This window comes from Notechis scutatus, chromosome 3 (genome assembly GCF_049901735.1).
Source record: "Notechis scutatus isolate UNSWTSFEM ecotype Mainland chromosome 3, rNotScu1.2, whole genome shotgun sequence".
Taxonomy (NCBI): domain Eukaryota; kingdom Metazoa; phylum Chordata; class Lepidosauria; order Squamata; family Elapidae; genus Notechis; species Notechis scutatus.
The window spans coordinates 98299588-98321026 of NC_142011.1; the positions used below are offsets into that span (position 1 = coordinate 98299588).

Below are 21439 nucleotides of genomic sequence, written 5' to 3' on the forward strand. Positions count from 1 at the left end.
TGCTAAAAGTGGGAAGGAAGAGGTAAAAAACTTATTCTAAAATTTCATTGAAGAAGACTGCTTGGAATTCATAAGACTTAGAAATAAGTGGCAATAAGGCTTCCAAAAAATCATTTTGAAATTGTAACTGAACTTTACCCCAGGAAGAGAAATTAAACAAAAAAGAAGAAGAAGAAAGTGTTAATGAAACAGTTTGTTCTGATTTGGACTGCTTTGTGACTTTGTGATCTTTGGGCAATTATTTTTTGAAAGACTAAAAACATTTGGGTTGTTTTAAAACAAAAAATAATAGAAAATGGCACTATCTGTGGAAGAACTACAAATGGAATATCAAAAGTTACAAGAAGAGGAGCAAGAAGGCAAGGGCTCTTCTGGATCTATTTTTCACTTTTTGGAAATGGCGATTTTTATCTACCAAGAAATACAACAACAAAAGGACTGGGATGAAGAAGAAGGAGCCATCTTTAATGGACAAAAAATTATAGTTGAGGAAAAGGGGCGAATGAAAATGGAGAATTCAGAACTTAAAAAAGCAACCAAGAAAGGGAAAAACAAGATGAAAAATTGATATAATGTCACAAAGCAACAGAAAAGAGAAACACAACAGAGAGAGAAGATTAAGAGAGTGGAATTTGAGAGATGGGGGGGCAAAAAGATTAGAATTGATAAGAAAGGAAGGGGAAAAGGAAAGAGAAGTCATAAAGGTTTAAAACAAGATGCTAAAAAACAGATTTTTTTTCAGAGTAAAGGTTAAAAATTATTTTAAAAATATATATGATTTTGCAAAAGTACATAAGATTGTATTGTAGATATTAGTATTTGAAATTGAGTTAGAAAATTGAACTATTATATGAGTTAATAATGCATTAAAGGGAATGTATAAAATGTTTAAGAGTTAATAATAGAGTTTAATATTTTATGGAATATTGTTTTTATTATATTATAAACTCAATTCCTTTTCTATTTTTGTCTTATTATTCTAAAATGTAGTACTTAGAATGTATTAAGCAAAATCAGTCTGGAAAGTATGTATTATTTCAAGTGTTAAATTTAGGGGAAAGATAGAAAGTTGTCATGCTTCAACCAGTGATTACAGGAGAAATATTGTATTAGAAAGAAAAGATAAATAGATGATTGAAAGAGAACGGACAAAGGATACAAGTATAATCATTTAAATTGAGATGAAATAAATAAAATAGAATTAAGAGAGTGAATAGAAGAGAGAAAATATATAGAAAATACAGAATGTCAAATAAGATATGAAATAGTATATTAAGTGAGCATGAATTTGATTTATGTCTGTACAAAAAGAGGTAACCCGGGGTAAGCCGCTTTCCAAAAAGAAGTTTTATGTATTTATGTTTTGTGTTTTGTTTGTCTATGTCTGAATTAATTAAATTTTAGAAGAATGTAAGAAGAACATTGGAAGAGAATAATGAAATTGTATAAGACAGATGGATATAAAGAATATATATAATCTAAGGCAAAAGAAATTTAATTGAATAGTAGAAGGAAAAGGAGAAATAAAGAGAAGTTGGGATAAGATATGAAGTTGAATAGATAAGATAAATATATATATTAAATTGTGTTTGTATGGAAATGTGATAATTTGGAATTATTCTGTCTTTAAATAAGATGTTTTATTGTTTTTTTTTTCCAGAAAAAATGTTTTATGTTATTACATTCTACGTTTAGTTTGTTTATGTATTGTTTCTTAAAAATTAATAAAATTTGTTTAAAAAAAAAATCCAACTTGGTTCTGAATGACCACTAGTCTGCACTACACTCATAGCAACAGCAGAAAATAAAATAAAAAATAAAATATCCTGCTGATGGTGAGACAAGCTTATATTATTGACTGTTCTGCAAATGGAATAATAGAATAAGAATACAGGTAGTTCTTGACTTACACCAATTCACTTGTTGACCGTTCATAGTTACAACAGCACTGAAAAAAATGACTTATGACCATTTTTCACACTTATGACCATTGCATATGACCATCCCCATGGTCATGTTTTACATTTGGATGTTTGACACATGATTCACATTTACGGTGGTTGCTGGGTCCTAGAGTCATGTGATCACCTTTTGCAACCTTCTGACAAGCAAAGTCAATGTTCTTTCTGTGACAACTCAGAAAGCTCAAACTGCCCAAGAAGCTGCTGATCCAGTTCTACAGAGGAATTATTGAGTCTGTCATCTGCAGCTCTATAACTGTTTGGTTCTGCAACCCAACAGGACAGACACAGACTTCAGAGAGTAATTAGGACTGCAAAAACAAAAAACAAAAAAACAATTACCAGCCTCCCTTCCATAGAGGACCTATATACTGCATGAGTCAAAAAGAGGGCTGTGAAAATATTTACACACCCCCTCACATCCCAGACATAAGCTGTTTCAACTCCTTCAAAACAATGCTATGGAGCACTGCACACCAGAACAACTGGACACAAGAACAGTTTTTTTCCCAAACGCCATCACTCTGCTAAACAAATAATTTCTTCAACACTGTCCAACTATTTCCAAAGTCTGCACTACTATTACTATTAACCTTCTCATCACTCCTTATCACCCATCTCCTCCAACTTGTGACTGTATGGCTGTAACTTTGTTGCTTGTATCCTTACGATCTATATTGACTATTTCCTTGTATGATTTGATTGCTTATTGTACCCTATGACTATCATTAAGTGTTATACCTTATGATTCTTGACTCTTGACAAATGTATCTTTTCTTTTATGTATACTGAGAGCATTTGCACCAAGACAAACTCCTTGGGTGTCAAATCATACTTGGCCAATAAAGAACTCTATTCTATTCTAATGGGGAAACCAGATTCACTTAACAACCATCTTATCAATTTAACAGCTGCTGTGACTCACTTAACAAATGTGGCAAGAAAAATGGGGGAAATCTCACTTAACAAATTTGTCACTTAGCAACATAAGTTTTGGGCTTAATTGTGGTCCCAAGTTGAGGACTTCCTATATAAAAATATGATATGCATTATAATATCAGTTTTTTTCTGTCTTGGTTCTCATAAGTAGATGAGGCCAATTTATGTTCTAAATATTAGGATGGACCTTAAGCAAGCTATTTTTATTGTCATACATGTCATTACTAAAGCTAAGATAGAAATATATCCTCTCCTGAAATGAACTTTTATTGTACGTAAGTATATTTCTGTCCCACATCAACAATTCATGGATTGTTTATTTTTCTATAAAAAGGACACATGGGAAACAATTTGAATCCCTTCAGTACTTGTTAATTAGGTAATATGTACTTTAAAACATTGAAGAAACAATTTGTGTATTATGCAATAGCAATATTGCTATTATGCAATAGCAATAGCACTGATAAAACAAGTAGTAAATCGTGAAACAAGCATGTATCTGTATTCCAAGGTGGCCTTTGTGAAATTACCTATATATAATTGTTAATTGCTTTTTTATGAACAAGCCTTTTTAATCAATAAATTTGAAATCAACAATATATTTATTTATTTTCAGCAAAACTTCTTTAAAAGATTCCCAGTCTTTTAGATAGATGTACAAGGTAGTTGTAGTTCCCTCTTTAATCAAACAAATCATTGTAGCCATTTCTGCAAATTCAGCCATCTTCACAATCCATTAATATATTATCATATTTCTGTAGGCTTCTTTTACCTTGCATTACACTTACACTTATCTTGCATACACTTACCATTACTACCTGCTTCCTATATATTACCGAAATAGGTTGTATTTGAGGAAAATGCATTTTTGGAGACTAACAACCTATCTGAAAATTATGTTTGAGTTCAATTATGTAAGCTAGGTAAATATGCATTACCCAACTAAATAAATAATCATTACAATATTTTTCTGAAAGATCTTATTGCACAGTTTGGAGAAACATCTTTCCAGTCCTTTCTATTCTAGACTAGGAACCAGCAATTTAGTCTAAAAGGAGTGGGAATGGAAAGAAAACGAATGTAGACATATGGAAGCCCATCTCAATTTCATGTACAAGTTATTCATTTTGAGGGCACTCAACATTGTGTTGAAGAATTGCATTTGATTGTGCCTTCAATAACACCTTCAGCATTGTGCTTTCAACACATTTAGCCCATTATTACCTAATACTTTTTCTCTGAGACTATATAGAGCTTTATGTTCAATTTGTACTCTCTGTGCAATCTTGGGAAAAGATACAGCCTTTGTAAAGATCTGCAAACAAAGCACTATGTTTCCATCTATACTTGTTCTGAAGCAATGTTATAGAATCAAAGCTGAAGCCCTTAACGGTCCCATTTGCTATTCATGTTGTGATTGCACAATGCCTCTCTTTTTCTTTAGAAGAAGGTAGAAGAGAAATTTTGTACTTTGCCTTAAAGACTATAAGGTCACTCATAAACAAAGTTTCTTAAAGCAGCAACAATTCTGATTTTGCACAAATCTTTATTCCAAGTATTCATATATTGACTCATTAATCATGCCTCAGTTACCATGATCATGCAGGATAATTACTTCATTGATTGTGTAATAGGTGAAATCTAAGCTATTTGGAAGTACTTATGCTCCCAGTCCATTAATGTGTATTAGCACAAGCAAGAAGAGAATCCAGAATGTTTGATTTTCCCCTTTCATTTGTCAAAGCCATTCTAGCTATCATTTCTCTGATGTTGAACATAATAGCATCAAATAAGGGACAGAATCCTTAGTTAGTAGAGAAGTTGAAACAATTTATATATCTCAATTTTCTCCATTCCCATTGTGAATGGGCACCTGCAAGAAAACAAGCGAGCTCAGAGCGCACCAAAGATTCCCCCTGATTATGCACCATCAATGTTTGGTGATTGTGTACATAAAATAATTTCCAGTTTGAACACACATTTATTACCATTTTATCTGCTTCTTCTAGAATTTCTAAATCATCAACAGGATATGGGTAGGCAGTCTGATTAATCTAATCTTCATTAGAAGTAAGAATTTGACAAACTTTATTTGGCGTAGAATTACAACAAATTGAGGGAATCCAAAGCAAACAGAAAATAGATTAGGGTGCACTAAAAAGCAACAAACAAGCACACTAAATTCACACCACTGAAGATATAGACCTTTTTTTTTCTATTCTTTCCATTTTCTGGACCACATGAAAGTAGAGGTACTGAGATGTGTCTTCTGGTTGACCTTAACCTCTGTTCATCTGAGCTTCTTTTGGGGTAAGTAAAGCTTAGATGAAAGGACAACAGAAAAAAAAAGAACCAGTTTTTTTAAATGGTGGAGGCAGACAATACTAGGAGAAAACCCAAATGAGCATATTTACAGACTATATCAGCATATTTGGTGACTGAAACGGGAAAAAAAGTAAGCAATTCCCAATGGATTGAATGGAATAGCTACAGATATCTATATAATGTGAGTGTTTAGTGTGCTAGACAAATATCACATGTAGAATATCAACCTTGAAAAATGGCAGTTCTCATTGCTTTTAACCAACTCCAACATGGCTGTGAAACCAGAATACCATAAATTCTAGCCCTGCCTTATATTCTCTCTGTGTGTAGAATATATTCACACACACAGAGTATAAGGCAGGGCTAGAATTCATGGTATTCTGGTTTCACAGCCATGTTGGAGCTGGTTAAAAGCAATGATATTGAAAGTCTCAAGTGATGAGACACAGACATAGACAGAGATGTCAAAAGAACTGTTAATGGCCTTAATGGATTATTATTATTATTATTATTATTATTATTATTATTATTATTATTATTATTATTATTATTATTATTATTATTATTATTGTTGTTGTTGTTGTTGTTGTTGTTGTTGTTGTTGTACAGTATACCCAGCAAACGAGATAACCATGCTGGGTTTCGTATCACAAACCACTAGTCGAACACTTCCCAAGTGTTTAGGACTGTGTGATGTATTGGAAGATTATGCAAGCAGATCCCAGTAAGGTGGCCTTCTGCAGCTGACCAATGGTGATCTTGTCAGCGCCAATTGTTTTTAAGTGCTTGCCTAGGTCTTTAGGCACAGCACCCAGTGTGTCGATTACCACTGGAACCACCTGCACTGGTTTATGCCAGTCTCTGCAGTTCGATTCTCAAGTCCTGATATCTGGTGACTTTTTCAAGTTGTTTCACATCGATTCTGCTGTCACCAGGTATGGCAATGTCAACGATCGACACTTTTATCTTCTCCACAATCATGATATCCAGGGTATTGTGTTCCAAAACTTTGTCAGTCTGTATTTGGAAATCCCACAGTAGTTTTGCATGCTCATTTTTGATCACTTTTTCAGGCTTATGATCCCACCATCTGCAGGCAGATGGTAGTTGTGACACAAGTTCCAGTGGACCATCTGAGCGACTGTGTTGTGACATTGTTTGTAGTCAGTCTGAGCTATTGTCTTACAACAGCTCAGTATGTGATCAATGGTTTCATCCGCTTCTTTGCAGAGTCTGCATTTGTGGTCATCAGCAGATTTTTCTATTCTGGCTTTGATTACATTTGTTCTGATGGCTTGTTCTTGGGCTGCAAGAATCAATCCTTCTGTCTCTTTCTTCAGTGTTCCATTGGTCAGCCATAACCAAGTCTTTTCCTTATCTACTTTTCCTTGGATCTTTTCAAGGAACTGTCCACGTAGTGCTTTGTTACACCAGCTGTCAGCCCGAGTTTGCCTCGCTGTTTTTCTATACTGATTCTTGGTTTGCTGCACTTTGAGCAGCTTCCTCTTGTTGACCTCCATCAAAGCTGGTTCAACACTGTCTTTCACATAATCTGCCAGAGCATGCTTCTCTTCTTTGACTGTCTGCTTCACTTGCAAAAGTTCTTTGCCACCTGCTTTTCTGAGCAAATATAGCCTGTCGACATCACTACACGGGTGCAGCGCATCATGTATGGTCATCAGTTTTCTTGTTTTCCTATCCAAGCTGTGTCCAGTTTATGATCCCAGCAGTATATCAGACAATGGGTATGGCCCAGGTATTTATAGCCTTGATGGTGTTACCACCATTTAGTTTGCTTTTTAGAAGTTTTCTGACCCTTTGTGTGTATTCTTTGCTGACCACTTTTTTCACTTGCCCGTGCTTGATATTATCCAGCTGCAGTATGCCCAGGTATTTGTAGGCTTCAGGTTGGTGGCACTTGATGGTTTGTCCATTGGGCATTTCAATTCCATCACTTTCTACGATCTTCCCTTTCTTCAGTGCCACTGTGGCACATTTGTCCAGGCCAAACTCCATGCTGATATCAGTGCTGAAAATTCGAACTGTATTGGTCAGTGATGGGATTTCAATTTCTGATTTTCCATATAACTTCAGCTCATCCATGTACAGCAGGTGAGAGATTTTCTGTGAATTTTAAGAAATTTGATAACCCAGGTTAGTTTTCTGTAAAATTGTTGACAGGGGGTCATGGCGATGATGAACAGCAGAGGTGACAAAGAATCACCCTGGAAAATCCCTCTTTTGATGTTGACCAGTCCATAGCTTTCACTTCCAATAAACAGTTCTGTTTCCCAGTGCTTCATTGCATTTGCAGTGAAAGTACCAATGCACTTGCATATTCCGATGACATCCAGGCACTTGATGATCCAGCTATGGGGTAGTGATCAAATGCTTTCTTGTAGTCAATCCAAATTGTATGCAGATTTGTTTTTCAGCTTTTGCAGTTCTCTAAAATCATTTTGTCGATCAGGAGCTGATTTTTTGTGCCTCTGCTCCCTCGTTTGTTTCCTTTCTGCTCTACTGGAAAGATGTTATTTGCTTCTAGGTAGTCCTGGATCCTGTCAGCTATGATGCCGGTCAGCAGCTTGAACAAGGTTGGCAGAAACGTTGTTGGCCTGTAATTTGCAGGTGTTTCCCCTTTTGCTGGATCCTTCTGTATCAAGTAGGTTTTCCCAGCTGTTAACCATTCACTGATGTTTCCTGTCTGCAGCATCTCATTGAATTGTTCGGCTATTTTTCTATGCAAGCTGGTCAGGTATTTGAGCTAAAAGCCATGCAGTTGATCATTGCCAGGCGATGTCCAGTTCTTGACTTTGTTCACCTTGTTGCTTATCATGTCAGTAGTTATTTCCAGTTCTGCTCCTTGGCCTATTGTTTGTTGCACGCCATTTGATTATTATTATTATTATTATTATTATTATTATTATTATTATTATTATTATTATTATTATTATTATTATTATTACAGCTCGAGTCCTAACCAAGGACCTAGGAACTGTTCAGCATCAGAAGATGAAGATGATGTTGATGATGATGATGATGATTTACTATTACTATTATTACTATTATTACTATTTATTTTATTTTATTATTATTATTTTAGATTTGTGATCTGGGGAGCAGAACTCTCTTCTATCCCTATATTTCTTGTCTTTTAGTTCACTGTGCACATGATATTTCTAAAATGGTATGAGCTGCAAAGTGTGAAACTTTGCTATGTCAACTCTAAGTTCTGCCAGTAGAAAATGAAATAAAAATTGACATCATCTGTAGCCTTGAGAAAGTGGTGATATTTATACTGAGCCAAAAAGTTGAAAAAGGTGATGATGTTTGATCAGAGCACAGGATTTTGATTGACAGTGCTAAATTAAGTCTTATTTCCCTTCTACTATGTTTAGTCTAGAGAAAGAAGCAAATTAGAAGAGAACCTGCTGTAGGCAAAGGTAAACTTGCAAAATATTCAGTAACTTGCAGTGGAATACTCAAATAGCATACCTAATGTCAGACACATTTTATCCAATGGAGGAAGGTCCAAACTTGCTTTTCTGAAAAGAAAAAGAGAAACCATGTTTTCTAGAAATAGCACTGTTAAAACTTTTAAATATAAAATTTGTAAAAGCTATATTTAATCAAGATTGGTTAATAAGAGTACATTTTGTGGCCATAAAATTATCCAAGTTGTTGTTTTGCCTTAGTCCTCGGGGATAACTCTATCTGTAGTTAACCTCTTTTTAAAACGAAAAATCTTCTTCAAATAGAGGTGTTTGGCTGCTCAGTTAAGCATCCACAGTTTTGCACCTGATACCACAAATTTTATTTGCAACCTATGATATTACGACTAAAAGAGATAAAGACAGGAAGGTGCCAGAGATGCTAGGAATTGATCTACAAACAAATTAGTGATAAGATGGTTATATTGACTGGGTTTGTTGATTCAAAACAAGTTCCATACAGTTGATTCAAAACAAGTTCTCTAATTTTTTAAAAAAATCTTTCTAGAAAATCGTAATCTTTTTCATTGCACAGAGAATTATGCTATTTTTATATTACTGTTGTTTGTTTTTGCATGTAATCCTCAATTAACAACCACAACTGGCATTAGCAGCTTTGCCGTTAAATGAAGGGAGTACTAAGTGGGAAATCCCATGATCTCAACTGTGTTTCTCTTTTCTCCAGTCCCCCCCTCTTTTCAAAAGCTGACCCTGATTCTGGGATAGTGGGCTCAAAATTGACAAAAGTTATCATTTTTTGCCAGTGGAAAATAAAAATTGATATCATATCAGCTTTTTATATCTATTCCACATTATGTGTCTGCTTACTGTCTACTAATCCTCCTCCTCCATCTACCTGATCTGCAAGGCAGGCAGGAAGGAATAAAAACAGCAAGTCAGACACAGGACAATGCATATTGACTTTAATGGTGATCACATGATGGAGGATGCTGTGAAGATCGTAAAAGTGGGCATTGGTTATAAAATTAACTTTTCAGCATTGATGAATATTTCACTAAACAAGGCAGGTGCTATGTGAGATCTACCTGTATTGAGTTTTTAATTCTATGTTGCTGCCCAAAGTAATGATTGAGAGATAGGAATTCCTATAAATTGAGAAAGAGGAGGAAGAAGAAATATTCTTTTTTTTTGGAAAGGCATTTTATCTGTGCATTGGAATGTTTGCTTGTTTTTGATAGTTCTCTGTGTTAAATCTATTCTGAACAATATATTGTAGAAATTGAGTTTTTTTAAAATCAAAAATAAATCAAAGGTGTTATAATTAATCAATTAGGGAAATATGCATAAAAAATAAAACATAATATTCTCCAATATTTTTACCTCTTTTCAGAAACTCTTAAAAGAGTTAACTCTTAAAGCAATCCTTATATGTAGATACAACTGTTCAAAGAAGGGGTACCATACTGAGAAAGGCCCACTTTGAGGATTTTGTAGGTGAAGTGAATCCCCAGTAGAACTTCTTTCCTCCATCTTTCAGAATGGACAGATTCACTTTACAGCAGTCAATAGTCAGGCAGGACTTTAAGGGCAATTATACTTTTAAAACCACTGACTGAAAGGTAAAAGAGCCCCCGAATAGAGGTGCTTTTTGGACAAATGTTGAAGTGCCCAGTCTGCTGCACCAGTTTGAGCTTCTGACCAGTCATCAAGTGCAATTTCATGAAGAATGGATTAAATTGATAAGAGCAGATACTATACTCAATCTTAGTCAAAAGACTAAGAACTCTGTGAAAAATATTGCAGTAGTTCAACTATGAAGTGACAACCATGAATGTCCATGTTTCCTGATCCAGGAAAGGTTGAAGATAGCATTCAAGATGTAAATATGCAAAAAAGGCTTCTGGTTAAAAGAGTCTGCCTGCTGTTCAGGTAGGAACTATGAATCTAGGTAGGAGAACCCCAAATTACAAGTCCATTCTATCAAGGGCATATGACTCTGTCAACAACTAAAGATTGTCCATATCTGGAATCAAGTTCCTGTATTCACAGTTATATTGTCTTTCTAGAATCTAGTCTTTCTGTCTTCCTCAATTAGACATTAACAGCATCCAGGTACTGAGACAAGACTATGAATCTAGGTAGGAGAACCCCAAATTACAAGTCCATTCTATCAAGGGCATATGACTCTGTCAACAACTAAAGATTGTCCATATCTGGAATCAAGTTCCTGTATTCACAGTTACATTGTCTTGCTAGAATCTAGTCTTCCTGTCTTCCTCAATTAGACATTAACAGCATCCAGGTACTGAGACAAGACAGTTAATCTCTACTACAGGGACCTGCAACCTTAAACACTCAAAGAGCTATTTCCCACAGAAAAGAAAACACCTGGAGCCAAAAAACCTGGGTGGATGTGTCCAGCTCAATATCACTCACTCCTACCCAGTCACATGACCCTCCCAGCCATGCCTACCCAGATTTTGTGGCTCCCAATGTATTCTGTGGGAAACATCTCTCTCTCTCTCTCTTTTCTCTCTCTCTTTCTCTCTCTCACTCTGTCTCCCTCTCTCTCTTTCTCTTTCTCTATATCTCTTTCTCATATCTATCTATCTGTCTGTCTGTTTGTGCTCTCCTGTCCAGCTTCATGTGTCGTGTGAATCCAACCACTTGGGCTGTGGAGGAGAAGTGGAAGCTGGCCAGCGAAGCCAAGCATTGGAGATCCATGCAAAATAAGGCAACTCCAACCTGGATCCTGTTGGGGAGACACCCCCCTTCCCTCTCCCTCTATCCCCCAATGGCAGGGGCCCAGGCAGCCCAAGAGAAGCTCCCTCCTCAGAGGTGGCCAGTAAGCAAACAAATGTGGCACTCTGGCTGGGAGGCCAGTGAGCCCCACCTTTGGCCAATGAGAGCAGGTAGGGCGCACATATTCCTTGCCGCTGCTGCTGACCCCTACTTCGGGAGGGAAGGCAAGCACTGCACCATCCAGCTCAGCCATCCAGGTGGAGGTGGGCGCCGCGACAGGTGGAATGGATCCAGGAGTGACGCACAAGCAAAATGTGTGGAGCCGTGCTCGGTGAAGATTGCAAGCGGGCTCGATTGTGGGGATGGAGACCTCAACCCATTTGATTTGCTTCAGTGTGGGGTGGGAATGCAGAAGGCAGAGAAAATCCATGTCTCTCAGCGTTCAACCCTCAAAGGCTCCTTTGCATCCCATAATTTGATCTTGTGCTCTCTTGCTCACTTGCTTTCCCCTTTCTTTCTTTCTTTTTCCTCCCTCCCTCCCTCTCTCCCTCCCTCCTCCTCCTCTCTCTCTCTCTCTCTCTCTCTCTCTCTCTCTCTCTGCGTGTGTGTGTGTATGTGTGCCTGTCTGATTCTGATCTCTGGCACCTCATCTCTTGCTGGATCTCATGGGTACTTCTTCCGGCCCTTACTGGTGCTGCAAGAAGAGCAAGAGATGAGGCAAGCAAGTGCACTTTGCTCTATGGAGCGAGTCTCCATCCCCCACTGTCACCCTTACCTTCTCAAGCCAGGTAAGAAGAGACTGGGAGGGGAAGGTGAGGGGCAGGGCTAGCCAGTGGTGGGATCACCTGACAGGAACCACAGCAGTGAGGCAAAAGAGCTGCATGTGGCTCTGGAGCCACAGGTTACTGACACCCGCTCTATCACATCATCTATCATGTGTGTGTCAGTCAAACATCTGCATTTTGGATTTCAACTCCTATCAATCTCAGTCACTTAACCCCTTATTTAGAAAGGATTGCATAAACTCTAGGCTGAAATATCTGGAGAGCATCAGTAAGATTAAGAGATATATACCGTAGCTAGTCCTGAAGCCTTTTGTTAAATCCCAATTCATTTCAGCCTCTGCAAAAAGTTCAAGGCATCTTCATTTTGCCCTTGGTGGCGTTGCTCTGTTTTTCAGCAACTCATCCACAGGGAAGGGAGGTTTTGTTGCCAAGTGGAACTGAGCACAAAATCTAAAGGGAAATTCAGGCTATATGTTATTTCAAAGAGCTCCATTGAAAGGAGTTTTTGAAAGTGTATTGACTTAGCAGGTTTTCAGTTCTCCTATGCCTTGTAATTACTTATTGGGTTTTGGCTCAGAGGTTAATGGAAAGCAGCATGATGTCAGGGTAATAGATCTACAGTCAGTCAAACATATTAGCTATTCCCTAAGGAGCCCTAACACTGTTTTATCAAAACCAGGAGCAAGGAATGGCTACTAAGCAACATATTTTTAAATGGCCATAGGAAATGAATTAAAGAGTTGAAACAGCAACAAAGGTTGGGGGTGGGGTGAGGAATCCATTAAACTGCTTTTCCTATTTGAGCCTACTGAGCTTATACTCCAATTTTGCAGTACAAATGTCTGCACTAAGCAGCTACACCAAAACATTTAATTACTGATATTTCTCTGCTCCAGTTTCTCTTCTCCTTATTACTGAAGCAGCTGCAGGCTAAGGACTTCTGCAATCTGCTCTGATCAACAAAGCAAAGGCTGGATCCTGAGCATAACACAATAGGAAATACACTCAGTGCATTAAGCTGAAGGAAAACAAAAACATTTTGGAGAGCCTGGAATTTTGACTGCACTCTTGTTGTTCCATTTCATGCCCAGTCACTCTGCCTTTGGAACGAACTAGCCTCATTTCAGCACACCTTCCAAAGACTACTTATCTCAATAAAGCTATAATTAAAATATTTTCATTTTTTTATTTTTTTAATGTGTGCAAGTGTACTCATACTAAAAAAAAAAGACAATAAAGGTTATCTATCTATCTATCTATCTATCTATCTATCTATCTATCTATCTATCTATCTATCCATCCAATAATTTTTCCAGACATCTTTGTCTTGTTGGGCTTCTCATAGCTCATTTCAGTGCCTTGAAGACCTTTTCAGATTTGCAAGTGTGAGCAGCCCATGGAGGAGTTATAACAAAACATAACACCATGAGAAACAGGATTCCAAACTTCAACAGCAATAAAGTAAACCACTAGCAAAAGTCTCTTTTTCAAGAAAAGCAAACTTTTAAGAGACTAGAATACAGATTATTGAATCCTGTACTTACTGAAAGTCCTACAGATGGTCCTTGACTTCTGACCATAATTGGGACCAGAACTTTCATGGCAAACTGAGGCAGTTGTTAAATGAGTCCCCATGTGATTAAACCTGAATTTACAACATTTTCTGCTACAGCCATTAAGCAAATCACTCAGTTGTTAAGTGAATCCACTCTTCCCATTGACTTTGCATATGGTGGGAAGGTCACAAGTAGTGATCACATGATACCAGAATGCTGCAAATGTCATAAATAAATGCCCAATACCAAGCACCCAAATTGCAACCATGTGACTCTAGAGACGCTTGTTGGTTGGAAATACAAGGACTGATCATAAATCACTTTTTTTCATTGCTGTGGTAACTTTGAGTGGTGACTGAACTAAGGGTCGCATCTCAGAGACTACCTATGTTTAGGTGTTTAGTTAAACACATAGATCTATGTGGAAGAGAATTGGGTTGCTTCATCAGCCATGTCTTTTATTCTCCCTAACTTTTAAGTTGGCAGTTGAAGGTCTGAAGATAATTTCTGTTTGCCTTTGCCTTTTAAAGCTTTTAATTAAGCAAACCCTTCTGCTCAAGTTCTCGGTATGTCTTCCATTTGGTTTTCTGTTGAATATGTGAAGCTCAGGGAGAGTAAGTTGTGTGCCTGGCCTTTTTTTGTTCATCTAAATCCATCATATCTTCAGCTGAACATCTTAAACAAAGCCAAAGCTTTCATCTGTATCTCCAAACTTTTCTTAATAATTATGCAAAAGTCTTGAAAAGCTTTATATTTGTAGATGATCATTATTCTCTCTCCCCCCTCCCCCCCGGCTTTCCAAAATCTTACTGAAGGGAATGAAGGAAGCTCTCAGCTTTCTCTAATGGAGTTTAGATCCATTAGACAAGATCACACCTGAATGTTTCATTATCAATAGAAACACCAGGCACCATTTAAAAAAAAAAAAAACTGTTAGTAAATTTAAGTTCTAAGAGTTCCAATACTGCAAAATTTGTTTATTGGTAGCCTTTGATCTAATGTCAGTTGCTGCTTTCCATCCTGATTTTGCTGCAAAATTTCCCTAAAATATATGGAAAGATATAGCAAGGGAAGAAGAAAAAAGCAGGAAGTTAAGAAAATTATGTCCTGCTATAAGGCATGGTTCCAGACAGGATTAGGCTCAACATAGAAGGGCCTCGGGATTTTTGATCCTTTGATTTGTAACATTATTCTTAATATCTAACAGTAAAATTTAGATGGAAGAAGTGTGCAGGTTTGAAAATTATTTTATTGCTTAGAAGTTAATTTGTTTTACTGCTGATGTTGCTCCCCTTTTCACATACTTTTATTAAAATAGAAATAATGATTAAATACAAAACTTATTTGCTGATTCCAACTGTCTAGTAATGTACCCAGATTATGCATATTAAAATGGGAATAGGAAAGTAAAGTTAACATCAGTTCTTGAAAGAAACCTGCTTCATTGGAGTTATGCTTCCTCCCCTGCAATGGGTGTAGTCTGCAGCCCTTCTCTTTTCCATTCACAACTAAAATGAAGTATTGTTATTATGAAGTGAAAGTGAAAATTCCATATCCGTATAGGTAGACCTCCCTCAATGACTCTCCTGTTAAGTGACTGTTCAAAGTTACAACAATGCTGAAGATATAACTTTATGAGCAATCTTTGCATTTGTAATCATCATAGTTTCTCTGTGGTGTTGTGACTGATATTAGGGGAATAATAAATGATGGATGTTTTCTACCATTGCAGAGTCTCACAGTCACATAATTGTTATTTACGCAGTTGGATTCTAACACAGTTATTTACACAGTTGGATTCTAACAAGCAAATTCAATGGAGAAGCCAGCAGCAAAATGGCATGTCATAGCCATGCGGTGTTTCATTTAACAACCCATGGGGACTTGCTTAATGACTGAGTGGGAAATGACATTCTAAGTCCATCAAGGTCACTTGAAGTTTCACTTAACAACCATGTTGTGATAACTAAGCAAGCACTCCCTATATCTGAAATAATATAACTACAATATGTGTTTTTTATGTCTTAAACATTTCACAATTCAATATGAAAATTAAATCAAAGAGATTTCATTTTTGTGGTATAAGAATGTGATAACTAATCAATAAATCATATCTCCTCTATATAGTAAATGTATCTAATTTTTACAAAACTGAGATAACAACTGCTTAAATAACTGATAATTCAATTTTTTTATATAGCTGTTAAAGACTTGTTTGCTCATATGGTGGATCGAAAGAAAAATAATTCTAGCAATCTGTTATGTAGATTATTTTATCAGATTAATGAGGGCACAATTCCTTTGTTTAAAGGTAGAAAATAGCCTACATGCAGCTTCCAGTTTCAATGCTTGGTGTCAACAATGGAAAAAAAAAAATCCAGCCTAAAACCTAGATAGATGAGTAATCATCTGCATATTATTACTAAATAAAAACCTAGCTTCCTACTCTTGACAAACACCTAAGAACAGAGCTACATATAACATTATTTTATTTGAATAGTTTTCAGGAAAAACAACTGGAAAAGAGCACATGCATGTGATGACATTCCCAGTAAACCTTGGGAAGATAGAGAAGGTAGCAAAAAGGAAAGAAACAAAATCATTATAGAAGAATTGTTTGAATCTAGGGATGGTGGAATCTTAAAGTAATAATACAAGTGGATTATTTTGAGTCTGTTTTTCATTCTTCCCCTTCCATGGACTCCAGAATACTTTTCTGTAACACTCTGTTTCCTCCCTTAACTGCCTCACTTGTTTCCAAGGTTTGTTAGGCACTCCATCACAGGAATAAAGAATGTGATTAGGTTAACTTTCACATAAAATGGAAGTGAATATTTTCATCTTGAGATAGTTATGTTGAAAATTACTTCTCCAAGCTACCTTTTGACACGGGAAAGAACTTTTTATTAGTGCTCATAATTGCTGCCTTCTAGAATTAAAAGAAAATTTGGAGGGAATAGATTTTTCATGACAGACAGAACAAGAGTTAACCACTTCCTCAATATTATTTTTTCAGTTAGACCTATGAAGACATTTCCATACTAGTGGTCCCTTGACTAACACATCTTCTATTTAAAACAAACAAACAAAACAAGCACAACCATCTATAGATTTTTCCATAGTGACCATACCCTGTAGAATACTTCCCCTGGCAATTTAGCAAAACTTCCAGAAAGCCATCAAGAATTTTCCTTTCTTCCAGATGATAATGTGTATGTGTTTATTCATTTCAATATGATATTGTTGTGAGTCACCCAGAGTTGTGGTGTGAAATGGTCAGCCATACAAATATTTTAAACACATAAATAGTATCATATATTTAATGTGAATTATATCTATTTTGACTCAGAGATTCCATCTTTCCTGATGGAGTTGTTTTTGTTAATATCATAGGATTTGTCCTTATTAAATACTCTGGTTTGGAGTGGTGTGGTAGCCTAGAGGTAGAACTTACTCCTCACAATCAGGAGGTTGTGAGTTCAATCTTAGGTAGAAGCAAATATTTCTCTCTCTGGGCACACTGAGAATATATCTGCTGAACGAAACTCCACATTGGTGACAGAAAGAGCATTCAGCCATTAAAACATTCTGCTAGCTACATTTAGTTGCCCAGAGGCTCCACCCCACAAGAGATTTATGGGGTCATTAAATATTTATGATTAATACTCTTGTTGTTATGACAGTGAAAAGTGAAATCACATTAGAGGAGAAAGGACACCTTTTTGGTCAGGATCACATCTCATAGGACCTAGACTATATTAGAACAGAAAGGATCCAGAAATGTCTTCGTTTGTGTCACTTGGAGCCTCTGAAGATGATAGAAAGGGATGTCACTGGAGACAGGCAGTCCTTACAAAGGTTATTGTCTATGAAAGCGAGTAGGTAATTTATTTTCAAGAACACATAATTGGTTGAATTGACATAAATTATACACATTCTACCATTCTTTGGAAAAGGGGCTTCTTTTGAGTGTCACATTTTTTTAAATTTTCAGTCAACTTACAAAAGGTTTAAGTTGTAGCTCTGCCAAGCAGAAGTCCAAATTACTGCAAAGCATATGTTTATGTTGCCACACAATTAGAAGCAGTAAACTGTGTCATGCCTCAAAGGCAAGAGACAGGTCCCATCCCCCGTTGCTCTGTGGTGAAGCCATCATGTACCATTTTCTATCTTTGATGCAAATTGCATCCCCCACTGTGTGAATGGAACTCTGCCAATGTTAGATGAGAAATAAATTGAAAGCAAGAATGAATCTTTCTTTGTCTTCCAATACTTTGTCTAAATAACATCACAAAAAGCTACCACTGGTTACTTTTCAACTTTCCTTTGATAGTAGACACACTTAACGTATTACATTTTCAAATAGATAAAAACAGCCAAATTAGGGGATACAAGAAAGCAGTCAGTTAGAGGAAGATGGATAAACCTTTTATGACTAACATATTTTGTTAAAATCATAAGCTTTTATGTGATAGTCTTTTAATAAAATCGGTGACTCAGAAAATGTGTTCCCAGACTCTTTTTTTCCCCCAGACTCCAGACTTTTTGTCATTGTAGACTAACATGGTTCTTTTCCTACAGTGAAAGCATTGAGTGTAACAAGATTAACCAGAATACTTATTTGACATTTGTGCATGCTTGCAACTCAGGAGTGTTAGTTGTGCAATCAAGTTTCCTTCTAGTACGGCTGATTTTTTTAAGCAATGGTAGAAGATATACAGAGGCTTTTTAAATTCAATTTTTTTTAAAAAAAATCTGATTTATCTATTGACTGCAATATCTGTAGTAAATCTGAATAACTCTTGGAGCTTCAGTTCAAAGTTTAAGGCAATATTTATGTGTTTATCTATTGACAGCAATATCTGTAGTAAATCTGAATAACTCTTGGAGCTTCAGTTCAAAGTTTAGGGCAATATTTATGTGTTATCTAGCAGCTTATAATGTTCATAGGATGCTAAAAGAGCATAGTATACTTTCTCTCAGTGATGTCTCTCCAGAATTTATATAAATCTATACCTTATAAATGAATTATATATTATTAGGAGGAAAGATTCTGACTTATCTTTATCCTCTTTGAGAGTATGTTGTCCAAAGGTGTGGTACATAAGTAACAAAAAAATGAATAAATAATATTTGTTCCCTAGGTGTCTCAATCTTTCTTTATAAATTTCATTTCAGAATATTCACTGTTTCTGCCAAACATCAAAGGTATAAAGCAGTTTTTCTCATACTATCTGGGGAATTCTGGGAATTGAAGTCCACACATCTTCAAGTTGCACTGGCCTAAAGGACAGAGCGGAAAGGGAAGCCAAGATTGGAAGTAGAAACTACGGAGTTCTGCTTCCCAGCTTTTATATCAGTGCATAAGAGAGGCTTTCATCTCCTTAAGTGATTCATGTAGAGTAAGGTTTTAAACATTCTTCCCTAGAAGTTCCCTGCAATCAATGTATCTTCTTCAGGGTGGACTGATAGGAGAATTGCACTGTGAATGTTTTATGCATTTGTGTACAACTATAATTTCCAGCTATATTTTCCATGTGCGGTGGCTCAGTAGCTAAGATGCTGAACTTGTCAATCGAAAGGTTGGCAGTTCAGCAGTTCAAATCCCTAGTGCCACATAATGGGGTGAGCTCCCATTACTTGTCCCAGCTTCTGCCAACCTAGCAGTTCAAAAACATGTAAAAATGAAGTTAAGCAATATTTACAGAAAGCGAATTTGCCTCAGATACCTAAAGATATTGAAACTATGCTAGAAGGAAATATAACAATGATGGAATTAACAGAAGCCTTAAAAAAACAGAATGTTGGGAAAGCACCAGGTCCAGGTGGCTTACCAGTAGAATTTTACAAGACTTTCCAAGAAATATTGAATCTTCATCTATTAGAAGTTATGAACGAAGTTATGCTAAAGAAAAGAATACCCAAAACATGGACAGAAGCATATATTACACTTATACCGAAGGAGGATACAGACCTGCAGCAAGTTAAAAAATACAGATCTATATCCCTATTAAATTCAGACTATAACATTTTTGGTTCAATTTTGGCAGAAATACTAAAAAGATATTTAAATAATTTCATCCATATTAACCAAAATGGATTCCTGCCAAAGAGACAAATCAAAGACAATGTGAGAATTATTTTGGATACTCTGGAATACTATGAGGCACATCCTGAGGAGCAAATGGCTTTGATGTTTTTAGATGCACAAAAAGCCTTTGACAATGTGAGTTGGTGATTTATTTTATTGCAATTGGAACAAATGGGCTTTGGTAAAAAATTCATTCAAGCCATTGAAACGATATACTATGAACAAACTGCAAAGGTTATGGTAAATGGAGAACTAACAGAATCTATAGATATAAGAAAAGGGACAAGGCAAGGTTGTCCACTGTCGCCCATGCTGTTTGTGTTAACATTGGAAGTGTTGAATAGAAATATTAGAGAAGACAAAGAAATAAAAGGAATGAAAATCAAAAAGGAAGAGTATAAATTGCAAGCTTTTGCAGATGACCTGGTATTCATATTAGAAGACCCATTGGAAACTAATAAAAAAAAATAGAAGAATATGGAAAAGTATCAGGTTTGAAAATAAACAAAGATAAAACAAAGATATTAACAAAGAATATGTTAGTAAGATGAAAGAAAGAATTGAAAGAAGTTTTAGAAATACAGGTCACAAACAAGGTTAAGTAATTAGGGATATATATCACACCAAGATGTAGCACACTGAAGGAAGATAATTATCTTAAACTCAACAAGCAGATTGTGACAGATTTGGCAAAATAGGGAAATTTACAATTATCATTGATTGGGAGAATATCAACAATTAAGATGAATATATTGCCTAGAATTTTATATCTATTCCAGACATTCCCAATCCGACTAGGGAAAGAGTTTTTTGAAGACCTAAATAGAATTGTGTTGAAATTTTGCAGGGCAAAAAAGCAAGAATAAAACTAAAATTGTTACAAGATGCAAGAACAAGAGGAGGGTTTGCCTTGCCCAATTGGGAGTTGTATTACCAGGCGACAAATCTGATGTGGGTAAAGGAATGAATAACATTAAGGAACAGTAGACTATTGACTTTAGAAGGGCATGACTTGTTGTTGGGATAGCATGCCTTTCTTTGGTACAAGGGAACTAAAACACAGGGGTATTTTAGAAGACATTACATCCAAGAGGCATTGTTTTTGAATTGGGAGAAGATAAAAAGACAACACTATTTAAAAATTCCATTATGGATATCTACTATTGAAGCTTTTTCTTATTCAATAATATATAAAAAGGAACAAACAGTTAGATATGATGAGATATTGAATGAAAAGGGTGAACTTAAATCTATGCAAGCATTGGAAGAACAAGATGTAAAAATGAACTGGTTTTCATATTTGCAAATACAATCTAGATTTGACAAAGATGTTAAAACAGAAGGTATATATGATAAGTTGACTGATTTAGATAAAATTTTGATGGGTACTGATGAAAAGGTAATTAAAAAACTTTATGGACAAATGTCCATTAGAATTTAAATTGGAGGAGAAACAAGTTAAAGAAATGATGATTGCTTGGGGGAAAAATTTTGGGTATGGGATTGATTTAGAAAAATGGCAAAAACTGTGGTCTCAAAATTATAAAATGACAATGTCAACTGCATATAAAGAAAATTTGTATAAGAT

General features: G+C 35.9%; 1 pseudogene; it reads right to left on the reverse strand.

Annotated features, from left to right (window-relative positions):
- Positions 1–5890: 5890 nt before the first annotated feature.
- LOC148131298 (uncharacterized) overlaps positions 5891–21439 on the reverse strand; it is a 614131-nt pseudogene continuing 598582 nt past the window's right edge.